General features: G+C 44.4%; 1 protein-coding gene across 25 annotated transcripts in view; it reads right to left on the reverse strand.

Moving 5' to 3' along the window:
* ARNTL (aryl hydrocarbon receptor nuclear translocator like) overlaps positions 1-14,636 on the reverse strand; it is a 108,793-nt gene that overhangs the window by 63,259 nt on the left and 30,898 nt on the right. For all 25 annotated transcript variants that reach the window (XR_002735404.2, XR_002735403.2, XR_002735405.2 and 22 more), the window contains exon 2: positions 13,579-13,651. The gene's annotated coding sequence lies outside the window, so the exon portion shown is untranslated. The remainder of the gene's footprint in view (positions 1-13,578; positions 13,652-14,636) is intronic.

Genomic DNA, 14,636 nt, shown 5'->3' on the forward strand with positions numbered 1-14,636 from the left:
GATGACAGAGCAAGACTCAGTCTCAAATAAATAAATAAATAATTTTTAAAACCAGTAAAACAAACAAAAAAAGAATTGCAAACAGATGATGTGAAGGACACAGGAGGAAGCAGAATCAAAGATGATGCCCACATTTTAGGCCTGGGGAGCCAGGTGAAAATGATGGGATCTCATAACATGGGGAAGATTGAGGAGGAACAAGGTTAGTTTTGTGTTTGTTTTTTTAAGAACAAATCAAGACTTCTGTTTAGTTATGTTGTGTCTGGGAAGACCACTACACTTCAACATGCAGTCAGCTGCTGAATGGGCAGTGGGTATGGGAGTTGGGGGCTCGGGAAGACAATCTGGGCTGGTAACAAAGATTTGGGACTTGCCAATATATGGGTGACTGCCAAGATGAAGCCACTCAGGTCCTCCACCTCTTGGCTCCCGCTCCAGACATGCACCTAGTGTGTCACCTCCTACCAGGGCTCCAGCCTCTGAACTGTGCTCCTTCCGCCTGGGCCCTTCCTACTTCTACAGCTGATAGACTCCTTCCTACCCATCTTTTAAGACTGGCTCACAACGGCTCGGTGCAGTGGCTCATGCCTATAATCCCAGCACTTTAGGAGGACAAGGTGGGAGGATCGTTTGAGGCCAGGAGTTCAAGATCAGCCTAGGCAACACGGCTAGACCCTGTCTCTACAAAAAATTACAAAAAAAAAATCAGACAGGCAAGTGGCACATGCCTGTAGTTCTGGCTACTTGGGAGGCTGAAGCAGGAGGATCCCTTGAAGCCCAAGATTTCAAAGTTGCAGTGAGCTAGGATAGCGCCACTGCACTCCAGCCTGGGTGACAGAGCAAGACCCTCTCTCCAAAAAATAAAAAAGACTTGCTCACAAGTCACCTCTTCTCTATGAGGTCCTCCAAGGGAGAACTAGTGTCATCCTCTCTTCTCCCACAGCACCTACTGCATACGTTGGTGACAGGACAAACCCACGTGTCACTTTATGTATTCATACCTTTCCTCCCTGTGTGTTTCTTGAGGTCAGTGACTCTTTTTCTCTCTGAATCCCTTCACCTAACATAAGGCCTGGGCATGACGGACATTTGCTAAATGAATGGAGTTTTCCTCTCTGCAAAGAAATGCAAAATAAATTATATAAACGCAAACTGATTCACACTGCAGCTTCTGTCTGCGGGGGGGGGGGGGGAAGTGAAAAAATAAGGTGCTGTCATTGAAGCACTAATAAAGCTCAATGGGGCAGAAGAGTATCTTCCTTTGAGGAGTTTCTTAACAAAAAAGAGCTTCAAGAAATCTAAATGTTGAGTATCTCAGGGTGTTGAGGTATAATGAACCCTGTACCTAATGAAGGTGTTTTGGTTTCAACTGCTGAAACACCCAGTTAGTCCAAAACCAGTGCACTCAGGAGTTGGAGACAGAGGGAAGGAAGCCGACATTCCTTCTCATTCAATCTGGACAGCGATCCTGGGCAGCAGGTCCTCTTAGCCTTCCTTTGCAGACAAGGACAAGCATCAGGGAGTCAGGGGATTAGCCCAAGGTCACAGAGCTGGGGAGTACAGGAGCCAGGATGCTCACTTGGGCCTGCCCAACACCAACGCCGAGCTCCTTCCAGCCTCACACAGTTGATACGGGTTCATGCAGTAGGCAGGGTCTCTAGGACCATCTGAACCCCAGACTGCACCAAGGACACAATCTAGTAGTTTTGGAAAGGGAATGTTATTTACCCATAATGACTGAGGAGTTACCAGCAGAACCGAAGCTAGAATCTAAGTTTCTGATTTCCAGGCCAGGCTCTCAGGGCACTGTGTATTCTCTCACATAGTCTTTAAAGGGCAGAGACAAAGCAAAAAATTAAAAAGCTAACAATCTAATCTATCTGCTTACAAGTACCTTAGAAATAAAAGTTGAGAGGAAAGGGAAATTGTGTTTTTTGTCAATTATGACTGATGTGTGACCCTGGGGCCCCACTAATAGTTAGGAAAGTAACTGAGAAGCTGTCATTGCCCCATGTGGGTTACAAAACCAGCAGCACAAATCAAACTGACTGGCACATGGCAGGCAGTGTTCTCATATGTTCAGACAAACGTCTGCTGTCCACCTACTAGAAGCTGAACCCCAAGCAAGGCAGCAAAGAGGGAGAAAAAGACCCTGGAGGTGAACTGTGGCTTTCCCACTCACTACATGTATAATATTCAGTATATTAACCTCCCTAAGCCTCAGTTTCCTCATCCATAAGAAAGAATGGGCAGCCCATTTCACAAAGCTGCTCTGACATTCTGAGGACTAAGTGAAATGGCACATGTGCTTGGTACACAGCAGTCACGCAGTAAACATCAAATGGTTGGTAGTTTGTTCATTGCTGGGCAACCCAGAAGAACTTATATTTACTGTAGAAAAAGGAATGCAAAGAAAACCCCAGCTACACCAAAGTTCTTGTAAAATCTCAGTAGGGTGAACTAGTATCCTCTGGGGACTTACTAAACTATAAAGAAATTCTTTAAGAAATTTTCAGTGGCTGAATATTTCAAGGCAGGGCTGGGGGAAAGGCAAAGTGAAGGGAAAAGGAAAGGGGAAAAGAGAGGAGCTGAATTTGAATATATCAGTGTATTGGCAAGGCCAAAAGAAGTCAACATGTACATAAAAAACAATGTAACTTTATCTCTAGTGGATACAGCTGTATATTAATTATTTATAGTCTGTCTTCTCTGTCAGACTCCTGTTGAACCTTCAATACCCCACCTACTTTTCAACCCCACCCACTTAGAAGGTTAATCTTTCCTCTATTAATTAGTTCCTATTACTGGACACACTATTTGCTTGTTAGGCTCCCATATCAAATACTAAGCTCCTGAGAATACACATTGTGTATGATTCATCTCTGGGTTTACATGGTAGCCTTCCTCTCACTCCAGGATCCTCAGCCAGTAGCCACCAGCTTGGAGCATCCCCAAGGAACTTTCTCTCTATAGCAGGAAGAGGAGAGAGGACTCATATTTATACACCGTTCATTCTGTGTTGAACATCTGAGAGGCACCTGACAAATATTAATTCATATATACTTCAAAATGCCCCGGGAAAGAATTACTGTCCCTACTTTGTAGAAGGAGACACTGATGCTTAAAGAGGTCAGGTCATCAGCCAAAGGGTCACACTGTTAGTAAATGTGATGATGTCAGGATTTGAACCCAGGTCTGTCTGGCTCCAAGTGCCTCTTTCCACTACGCCAGACTGCCCAGCATGGGTCTGATGAAGCTGAGGGCACCCTCCAAGGATAAATGGCCTGGGCATCAAGTCTACTCAGCCTCATAAAAGTGAGGCTAGTTCTAAGAAGTCAATAAAGGGTAAACTGTTTCCAAATGCCAGATACCAGCTCAGAGCCACAGAGGAGGGCTAGAGAAGGTAGAATTCAAAATTTCACATGGAGTTAGCACGTGGTAACCTGACCTGTTCTTTCTAAGAAGGAGTCTTGAAATATAGCCTGGACCAAGAGTTCACAACTACCTGTGATCAGTTAAGGCCCCTGGCTGAGAATCTGCAGATCCTTCCCAAATGCTAAGGTTTCAAACCTTCATGAACATGAGCCTAAGCGTTAGCACTCCGGTGAGAAATCTATGAACAAAAGTGACCACCAGAAGTCTGGGAACATCACTTCCCTTTCCTTTCCTCATCTAGCTCAGTAAAGGAAAAAGCCATGGGGTATTGTAGGCAAAAACTTTATCTCAGCCTCACAGCAGTCACTTGCCATCTCCCGCTCCCCAGGTCTCTGGGGCCCAAGGCCTGGTACTCCCTGTCAGGGCCCCTGCAAATGCTGACCCGGCCTCAGTATTAATGGCTGAGCCCTCGGTGGGAAAGACAAGCCAATCTGGCAGAGCTGTGGAAAAGGAAGCTGTGATTTGGCTGTAATTCTTCCAAAGGCTACCCGGTGCGACTGATATCCTTAATAATTATTTAATAATTGTGCACAGTATTTAGGGAACTTTTTTGTCACCTTGCAGGATGATAACCATCATCAAAGTCAAGATATAAAAAATCATATAATTAAATCTACAGACATATATTTTGAATGCTTTTCTAAGATAAACATGTAATTTTGATGGCATTTTTTGTGAGGCTTTTAAGATTTACTTTTCTTATACACATTTAAGCAAAAACTAGATTAGCAAAGCCATAATGGGATGTTCCTAGGAAGAGCATGAATTGGTACAGCCTTTTTGGAGGGTAATTTGGCAATATGGATTCAAACTTTAAATAGCAAACCATTTAAACCGAAAGTCCTACTTCTATGTATCTATACCAAAGAAAATTTCATGCAAAAGTTCACAGGTGTGCACAAAACTTTCCACAGCAGCAATGGCTGCAATGGCAAAAGATCAGAAACAACCTGAGTGTTTACCAATACAAAATGAAATTTACTTAACATACAACCATAACATGGAGTACAACTTTTAAAAGTAACAAGTACATTTATCTTTACATATGGCCTTGGAAAAATAACCAAAATAATTGACAGCTGTAAAAAGGAAGTTGCAGAACACCATGCACAGGGAGAGTCTATCTTTAGAAAATAAAAGGGAAAGTATCTATGTTGTGGTTGAGGGCAAAGGGTAGGGGTGGAGAGAAACAAGCAAACACGAAAGTCCAGGAGTATAGGAAGCAAACTCTCAAAAGTGCTTATGTTTGAGGAATGGTTGGAAAAGGTTGAGGGCGGTTACAGAAGATTTTGTTGCTTAATTAAGTTAAAGCCCTTCAGTGTTGTCTGAATTTATCACAAGTGTTTATTACTTTTGTGATGACAAAAACAAAAAAGTTTTTAAAAACTCAGAAAATAGTAATTTTTTAAAATTTTGGTATTTGCAAGGGCCCCCCGACTACAGTGACCACCACTGGAAGCTGAGTCTTCTCTCTGCCCTCCGCATGTGGCCACAGTGCTGAGCGTGCACTAGCTAGCAGGAGGCACAGACTCATCTGAGGAAAGGCTCCAGAAGGCAGTGGTCTCAAGTTCTAAGAAGCTCAAACCCCTTGCCTATTTCAACAAAGACTCTGCCAAAGGTCAACTATTTAATTATTATATTCTAAAAAAAAAAAAAAACTAAGTATCTTTTATTTTTCAAATTTACACCACCATAAATTATTGAATTAAAGCAGTTCGCTTGTTTGCAACCTCCCTTCAATAGTAGCTATTGAAATTTATATCCTGCATTATTTAAAATTTTACGTTGATATATAAGCCTTGCTGAACACTTTTTAAAAATTGTTAATGAGGAAATCCCACAGAGAGGAGAGAAGGTAATTCTATTAAATCCAAAAGAGCCTAAAATACTATTATAGCCATTTGAGCTATCATAAGAAAGACAACTTAGCAAGTAAAATTTCCTTCCTACCTATGGTCACAGTTGCTAGTGGAAATAATTCTAAATTGATGCACAGTATCTAAGGGGTATTAGTTATATTAAGCAGAGACTACAAACTCAATTACCTACAGGGCCCAAGCAGGCCATGGAAAGGTACAGGGAGGCTGGGCCAGCCTGGGGCAGGCTGGAGAAACAAGCTCCCAGCAGAGGGACCACCAGTCTTCCACACTGCCACAAGGAAGATGGGCCCAGGCCCACCAGACCTTTGATTTTTCACGAAGAGCTGGAAATCTGGATTTTGTTTCAAAATCCACCCATTTTTAAACGTTGGCCACTAATTTAAACATCTTAAAACACTATGAGTGCTGAACAAAACACATCTGCAAGCCAGATGCAGCCAGGGGGTAGAGAGTTTTCAACCTCTGCCTAAAAGTATCTATGTGTTTTTCAAATGGTGAATTTGGCTCACTTTTATTTTCAGAAAGATGGGAAGAGACAGAGCAATGGTACAGAATGGAGACAAAAAACAAAACGGTCAAGTAGCTGCTATTAAGAAAATATTTCTAACATATTTGTGAAGACAATGGTAGCTGTTTATATCAAATTCTAAGGAATTTTTTTATATTTATTTAGCTATACAAGGCACAAAACTTGGAGAGGGAGAATTTCTCAGGTCTAGAGTAAATAATAACTCAGTGCATTCCTGACAGTTTACTGTCAATAAACCTCTAAGAACTTCCTATCAGGTATTGTTTACCATAAACATTTTAAACAATAGTGACCATGGAAATTATGGCTCTTCTTTGCCAGGTGCTGTCCAGTCATTTGGTACCCAGGGTCATCAATGTGGGTCATGCATTCACTAGACAAGATTCCAATAAAGGCCAACGTGATAAACCTCTTTCCAAAACAAAAAACAAAACAACAAAGGACATAGACTCAACATCATAAAATTGTGCACCAGCATTTTTTTTCAAAGACAAAACAACAATAGATACACTTGTACTACTAATAATATCTAGACATAATGTGCAATTCAAAAAGCAGTTTTCTTATATAGCATCTCCCTTTCATCACAGCCTGCATTTTAGACTTTATATCTGCTCCAAAGTCTTTGTATAGTTATTATTAACAACAATACTTTGACAAACAACAACAATAACAGATAATAAATATTTGGTGTTTTCTACATGCTAGTCACAGTGCTAAGCATATTTTCATTCCACTCTCACAAGAACCTTATAAAGGTTATTCTAATGATTACAATCCCATTTTACAGATGAGAAAATGGAGGCCAAGGGAGCTTGGTGGGTTTGTCTTAAGTCACAATGCTAGACAGACATGGAGCTGACGTTCTGAAGCAGGTGGGCCTCCAGAGCCTGAGACCGGTGTGCTGAATGCCCCTTGAAGGAGGCGTCTTAGAGGCCAGCTGCACTTTAAGCCCATCTCAGTTTGCCACTGGCAAATGTACCTAGGGTGTGGCTAACATCCCCCTTCTCTTCCTCCCACATCCACTTTCCCCATTTGGTCAGAAGCCATTTAAAAATTTTATTTTTCCCAGTCAAAAACAGTATGAGTCAGTTGAAGCTCAGCCAGCCTGGCCCTAGAGAGCACTGGAGGCCTGGTGAGGTGCCCTAGGGAACTGGGCTTCCCCTGCTCCCAGGCCCCTGCCCAGCTGGCTAGAATCTAGGTAGGGTTTTCACATCACTGCAATCTCAATGAGGTCTGGGAAGAGTGTCCTGGTAGTCATAACAACCCTGTGAAGACACCAAGATACCAAAGTGAGGGGTAGGGGAAAAGGGAGGTGCCTTCAGATCAGGAGGGGAGAAGACTTTGCCAAGAGCTATGATAGATCCACTATTCAAAGCCCCATGTTAGACCTCTGAGAGATGGAGATATAGCAGGGGGATAAACAATACAAATAAAAACACCATGCATGAAAAAAGCACACATCCACACATACATGCACACACACACAAACTGCACCATGAAGCAGCTTCTCTAAAGGTAATGACCTCGGGTTCTCCCTTAGTCTCCTATAGGGCCATGAGCCCTGACTGTACAAAGTACTGCTCTGCCACAGAAACCAAAGTCCAGGGCACATGGACCATCATGACCCATCAGGGGCAGTCATCCTCAGAGTGTGTGCAGATCAAGAAGACCAGGAGAAGGGCAGCTGGTTCTGCCCTGAGAGGCAAAGGGAGCCCCTTTCCTTAAAGAAGGGCAGCAAAGGGGTTGTAAGGTAGAGAAAAGGGCAAAGGGAGTGGGCAGAAGGAACAGACCTTAACAAGGCACAGATGTTTCCTCAGCACAGCTGGCTCTGGTGCAGAACCATGGAAGCAAGGGTGAGGGCCAAACCCCAGGCCCTCCAGAAAGGGGGAGGCCTGGGCTGGCTCTTTTATGGTCCTAGCCCACACTCCTGTGATGCAAAAGGCAAGAAGCGGCTGTGGGCAAGTGGGCAGTCCCACAGGCTCTCGGTGAACTCCATGCTGAGCACCTGTCTAGAGTCCTAGGTACTCCTGCCATCCTGGGGCTCAAAGGGGCTGCCCAGCAAGGGAGCGAACATTCATTCATCAAATAACCACATGAACAGAGGTCATGACCTCCGTGACAAGTGTTGAAAAAGGACAGACTGCAAGGACCTGGAGCAGAGGGAACGGTAGTGTAAAGAAGAAAGGGTCAGAGCAGAAATCCACAGCCCAGCATCTGGGATAAACTCCTACTCTATCACCTACTCAATGGGTCAAGGCCTCAGTTTCCTCACACAGTGTCTTTGGGATAATGATGACATTTACCTCAGCCAACATCTACCAAGCCCCTAATACAAAGTAGCTACCCATGAAGCATTCTAACAGTGCCTGACACAGGGTGAGCAGCCCATAAGCGCCAGATGCTGGCATGGGAATGGTGAGGACAAGACCTAGCCTTCTTATCAGTGAGGTGGGAGGGCTTCTGAGGAGGAGGCAGGCCAATCAGCTGAGTTCCAAAGGGTGAACAGGCATAAGCTAGGCAAACCGGGCGAAAAATGCATTCCAGGCTGAGGGAAAAGCATATGGAAAGTCCCTACAAGGGGAGGCAGCATCACAAGCATTTCCAGCCAAGGAAAGCAGCTCCAAGAGCCTGCTGGAGGGCCCTGGTCTGCAGGACACCTCGGGGCTGAGAATGGCTCTCTTCCGAAAAGCTTTCCTAGATTACTGTGAGCCCCCAAATAAAAGCTGCACTCTTGGCACAACTTCTTAGGTCTCTGGCAGAGTTAGGAAGTGAAGAAGACACAACAAGCATCAAGCTTAAGGCCCTGAATGAAAACATGAGAGTTTATGTGCTATTGGCTAGGTGCATTGTGCTAGCTCCCATGCAAAGTACAGACACTGACTTGGGACCCCTGGGGTCAGAGCTTCTTCCTATTTGTTAGACTCCTTAGTATTCACTGGGGAGTTCACAAGGTTTAAAACAAAGACAAAGAGGCCCTCAGGCACCTCCATGAAGGGCCACTAGGTACACTCACCCTTCAAGAAAAGCATTCTCAGCTGGATTAAGCGGGAAAAAGGCTGTCAGACAGTGGTTGGCAAGAATAGATATTCTGGATAATTTAGGAAATTTGGGATTCATCCAGGACCAAGGTGGGTGGACCTCGTTCCTGAGAATTCCTTGATGGATTATTTTTCATTTTGAATTGCTATTATCGGTCCATCAACAACAAGAGCTAAAAAAATAAAAAGTCAGGGGCAAAGAATACAGAAAAGAGACATTTCTGAGGTCTCAGCATGCTGGGAGACACAACAGGCAGTCACAAACTCAAGCCCAACACAACTTGTCCTGCACTCAAAGCTGACAAGAAGAGCGCCCCAATAAACCCAATGGCCAATGAACCTCCCATTTCAAGTACATTTTATCACATTATAAATCTGTTGCTTGACTGCACAAACAGACCAGTCCTCACTCTTTCAACAAAAACTTCCTGAGCCAGGTAAACTATGCTGGCACTTAGAACAGAGAGAGACAGAAAGAGAGACGGAGAGAGAGAGAGAGCACGCACGCGCGTGCACGCGAGAGAGAAAGTGTGTATGTGTGCGCGCGTGTGTGTAGGTGTGTGTGGTCTCCACCCTTAAGGAGCTCAGGTTGCTGAGCATAACAGATAAGTAAATCAACAGTAACACCTTATGATAAGTGCTTTGAAAGAGAGAAAGACATGAGGGTGTTCTGGGAGCCAGGAGGAAGGTCATTTCCAGGTCATGGAGAGGTGCTGGGTAGGGAAGGATGGTGTCCTGAAGAGTTGGGGGAAACTGGAGTTGAGTTCCCAAAGTGTGAACAGGGACCACTCCATTCCCAGGAGAGGGCCCAGCACTGCAAAGACACTAGGAAGTGATGGCTGTTGGTAACTGGGCTGAGGTTAGAAATGTGAGTTAGGGAAAAAGGAAAACCCAAAGCGGAGTGGGGGTGGGGGAGGCAAAAGGTACAGGGGGCCAAAAGCCAGATGATGAGAAGACTGTAGGCCCACCGAAGGGGGTTAGCTCTTACATTCTAAGCAATGAGGAGCTCTTGGAGAGTTTTAAGCAGAAGAGAGCTCTGATCAGACGTGTGTTAGAAATATGTTGATAGGAATGTGGGCAGTGGAGTGAGGGAGGAAAAAGATGAACACAGGATGACCAATTAAGAGGCTGTCATAGAACAAAATGATGAAGCCTAAACACAGGAGTGGAGAGACAGAGAAGAACAGAGTTAACAAATTAGAAGATGAGCTCTTCAGGATGTGATAACCAAAGGAACATGAGGGAAAAGACAAGGCCAGGATGACTCCTGAAGCAGAAGCAACTGAGGGGTGTGGACCAAGCAGGCAGCACAGGGAGAAAGATGCATGTGGCACTCCGGAGGGGACAGACAGGTTGAGGTGCCCTCAGGGCAGACCACTAGGAATGTGGACTGGGAGGAGGTTCAGGCCGGATATAGAAATCTGGGTGTCTTTGAGACAGGGGTGAGTGGTGGATGAGCTCACCCAGGGAGGACGTGAAGGATGACGTGAAAGGGACCAAGCCAAACCAGAAACTAAGGACAAAGAACCGAGAACCAGCAGAGCAGGCTGTGGAGGCTGGGATCTGAGCAGCTGGAGGAGAACTGGGAGCCGACCCAGGAGAGGCATGCTCAGCAGAGCTGAAGAAAGCGAGACCTGGGGTGGGAGTCCTCACTGCAGGGAGCAGTCAGCTGGGCATTAGCAATGGCAGCCAAGCATAATAATTAAATCTGTAGTCACCCCAAGAGGAATTTTATGGATTTTACCCCCAAACAAGCTCACTGTCTCACTTCTTGGACAGGCGTTTCCCTCTTCACCCTGGTCTCACTGTCTTTTATTTCAGAGCATAATCATAACTGATGTCACATTCTACATCTCACACATGTAGACGTCTGCTTCACGACAGCAGAGACCTTGTTTCACCTCTACAACCACGGTGCCAAGAGCAGTGCCTGAGAGGCTAAGCACCTTTTACCAAGTCCTTTGGTTCATTTGAAGCAATAAATAATTAGTGAGTACATAACATACTACATGCCAGATTCTGTGCTACGATGCTGGGGATACAGTGAAAACCAAGACAAAATAGGAGCCTGCCTTTGGAGCTCAAAGCTGGAGGTAACTGGAGAGAAATGCCAAGAGTTTAAACAAAAATGACATTATAATTGTCATAACGCTAGGACTGGAATCTGACTCTCATGCCTTCTAGTGCTATTTTCTTTCCAAGCCCAAGGCTGCTGCCTTCAACTAAATTTTATCTGGGGAAACAGTTAAAGTAAGTGTTTGAGGTTTGGCCTTAGTCTCTTCCAGACTTCCCACACTTCTTCTGCCCTTTCAATAGACTCCTAAGAAGAGGAAACACCCACTACAGGCTCTGAAAATTTAACCTGAGGGACTCAATCTATCTCTAGTCCTTCTACATTAGTAGGAGGAAAAATTCCAGACACAGGCGAGAAAAAGCAGGAAGTAGCATAAGCCAGGGATTATACAGACCTGGGTTCAAATCCCTTGTAACCTTGCATAGGTTACTCAACTAAGACTTATTTCTGGCTGAAATAAGAATACTGCTAATAATTCTCCCCACATAGGTCATTGCAAAGATGAAATGGCATGATACACAATAGCACTTAGCACAGGACTTAGTACATAATGAGTGTTCAATAAATCATGGCTCTAAACCAGTTACACCTGTTGCTTTTATTACCAGCTCTCTAACCGCTATATTCACACAAACCAAGTCAAAAACTACTTAGAATTCAAACCAAAGAAGGTACACTCAAAATACTCAGAGCACAAATTGATACGTAATTCAATCATGAGTGGAGGAATTATCCTCAAGTCCCCATATTTGGACAGACTCTGCAGTAAGAAGGTTTATTTCAATTTTTGGTCCACTCTATTTTCTTCTCTAATTTATACAACTGCAACCACTCCCCCAACAGATCACATCTTGTCTCATGGCAAGGGTCCAAACATGGGCTGGATTCCGTGGTGCAAGTTGTGGCAGAGTTATGAACACCACACCTCAAAAGGGAGCATAAGAAATACAATCACAAGCCTACAGCACACACAAACTCCCAAACACAGCTTGGCTCCGAAGAAGGAAATGAGAACTGGTCACAGCATGCTTTGCCTGCCTCAAAGCTAAAGCAAAGGTTATTCTGACAAGCAAGTATCTTAATCTTATGTATCTCCCTTCTTTTACTACCCAAACTTTCTATGAGTGATCTATTTTTGTAACATCTCAATTCTTTATCCTTCATTTATGTCCAACTCCATGTAACCTGGCTTCCTCTTTCCTTCCCCTTCTGTGACATTATATTCCTCAAGGCCATCTGCAAAGACCTTGTCACAAATTCAGCAGCCTCCCTACAGGTCCCTTCTCCCTGGTCTCCCCATTTTCTTCCCTTCCTGGGACTCTCCACCATGGCCTCTGAGTCTCTTTCATCTTCTTCCTATCCCAAAGTTATGCATGTTCCCCATAATCAACCCACTGCTCATCTTGGGGAGACCATGTTTAATCCTATGGCTTCCATTCTACATCTCTAGACTTAATCTTCTCAGGCTAGGCCTCAGCCCTGCATTTCCAATTCTCTGCTGGACATTTCTTATGGATGATCACTGTTATCTTGAATTCAACATATCTAAAACCAGATGCATCAGCTACTCCTCTCCACCCCCAACATCTACATTTCTGTCAATGATACCACTGTGAACAAGCAAGTCTAAACTTTCTTCCTCTTTGACTCTCTAAAGTCTAAGAGACTGAAAACACTATTGGTTCTCCCTTTGCAGTATCTCCTCCATTGAACCTTTGCTTCCATTTTCACTACTGCTCACCATAAGACCTCATGCCTGAATGACTACTGCCTTCCAAAAGGGGCCCATGCCTCTTGTCCAGCTATCAGATGGATGCTCCTAAAATGTAAACATCACTTCTGCCACTTCATTTCTTTGCCCAAAATAACTTCAATGGCTTCCCACTGCCTTCAGGATAAAGCCTATGTGCCTTAGCCAGGCTTTTAGGGTCTACAAAAGGAGTCTGTAAACTACATCCCGCAGGCCAAATCCAGCCCACCACCTGCTTCTGTAAATAAATTTTACTGGAATACCGCCACACCCATTCATTTCCATATTATCTATGGCTGCTTGCATGTTACCACAGCAGAGTAGAGTAGCTGTGACAAAGACCACATGGCCTACGAAGCCAAAAATATTTAGCATCTGGTCCTCTACAGAAAAAGTTTGCTGATGGACTAGAATCGTCAGACGCCAGCAGATCACACCACAGTTCTTGCCCATGACTCCTTTCGATGAAGATTTTGCTCCTATAGGACTGCTGCTAAGCCCACTTTTTTTACACCTCACCTCTATGTTCTCAAGCCCCGAAAATCTTCTTTCACTCCTCCCTGGAGTTTTTTCAATCTAGCTTGCCCTTCAAAACAGAGCCAAAGCTCCACCTCTCCATAAGGCCAGCTGCATCCATCCCCCGCACCCCTTGGTTCCCCTCCTGTGGCCTCCCTCTCTGCATCTACCACAGAAACCTACAGTGACATTTCACTTTTCCTATGTACCCCTTCAGCCTGCCCTACAGGCTTCTCCAGGTCCAGGACTGGTAACCTCAACAAAGAACTTGCCAATGATAACTACCTTGCCTTTCATTCCAAATACCAATCCTCGATAGCATAATTTGGTAAGAAGGCATCAAACAAACTTACCAATGAAGGCCCAGGATTCCACATTGGAAAAGTTAAGCTTGGGTCCAAACGTATACACTCTAGCCAGCACCACCTAAAAGCCAATGAAATAAAAGTTTAGCTTTAAATTCACAGCACCCAACATGTTTTGATTTACCATACTCCTGGGATGCCCATTTCTGCTTCTTTGCCTAGAAAATCCCTGCTTGTCCTTTAAATCTACTGGACAGTGTTTACCTATAAGCCTCCCCAGTATTCCAGGCAGGCCAGGCACCCCCTCCTCTCAGCACCCATGGAACTCTGGTGGCATGCCTATGGTAACACATGGCACGTTGTGGCATAACTTCTTGTTCAGGAAGGAGAGGGGGTTTCTCTACACTGTAGGCTATTCAAGAGAAGAGATCTATTAAGTTCACCCCATTCCATACCCCCAACTTCCTAGAACACTACGGGCACTTAGATGTTCCTCAATAAATACTTGTAAAATGGACGGAAAAATAACCTACTCAATTCATTAAAACATGCTTAGATATCTAAAATTCGGCTAGGCCAGAATTTTCACCATAAAAATGAACACCTCAACCCCACTGCCTTTAACAGGCAATGGTTTAAACAGGAAGGACTAATGAAATTAATCTAAATACTCACCTTTGGAATGACACTCCCCTGGGCAGAAACCACCAGAGGCTCCCAGAATCTAAGAAGGCAGGCCCAACTCCACAGCCCAGGATGTTGGGCCTGCACCAATTGGCCCAGCTGCAGTCTCAGCTTACTTGGTTTCCCCCTGATAGACCCTACCATCCAGACAAACAGGACTGGTAGTCCCAAAACCCTCTCAGCGGGACATCTTCCTCCACTCTTCTCCACATTACCTCCATCTACTGAAATGGCGCATCCATTTCAAACATCATATCCAAGACCAAGTTCATGATGGGGCCCCAAAAAGTGTTTTTTAATCTCTCTCCATTTTAAATCGTGAGAAAATACATGTCACACAAAATTCACAGTCTTAACCATTTTTAAGTGTACAGTTCAATGGTATTAAGTACCTTCATATTGTTGTTCAACCATTACCACCA

This window comes from Piliocolobus tephrosceles, chromosome 13, assembly GCF_002776525.5.
Source record: "Piliocolobus tephrosceles isolate RC106 chromosome 13, ASM277652v3, whole genome shotgun sequence".
NCBI classification, from domain to species: domain Eukaryota; kingdom Metazoa; phylum Chordata; class Mammalia; order Primates; family Cercopithecidae; genus Piliocolobus; species Piliocolobus tephrosceles.